The sequence below is a fragment of the Haliaeetus leucocephalus genome, unplaced genomic scaffold (genome assembly GCF_000737465.1).
Source record: "Haliaeetus leucocephalus isolate CR32 unplaced genomic scaffold, Haliaeetus_leucocephalus-4.0 Scaffold773, whole genome shotgun sequence".
NCBI classification, from domain to species: Eukaryota; Metazoa; Chordata; class Aves; order Accipitriformes; family Accipitridae; genus Haliaeetus; species Haliaeetus leucocephalus.
The window spans coordinates 435,005-435,317 of record NW_010973209.1 but is presented as its reverse complement, the minus strand read 5'-3'; positions in this window follow the sequence as shown (position 1 = coordinate 435,317).

The window sequence follows — 313 nt, the reverse complement described above, 5'->3', positions numbered from 1 at the left end:
CAAACCCCCATCCACCTGGAGCCGAGCACTCCGCCAGCCCCCCACCCATGGCCACTCATCCCCAACACTAATAGCACCCAGACCCCGGGGAGGCTCTATGATAAATAAGCATTTAAATTAATTAAATTAAACTACCCCCCCCCCCCCAAAGGGCCCCAGTGGACCCCGAGGCAAGGCACCCCAGGGTGCCCCCGACCCAGGGGGGCTGTGGGGATGAGCCCCCACGCCAGCACTAAGGCACAGGAGGGGGCCACTAAGTGAAAAGAAAATTAAAAGAAGGGGGGGGGGGGGGGGCGGGGATTAAAAACATTGG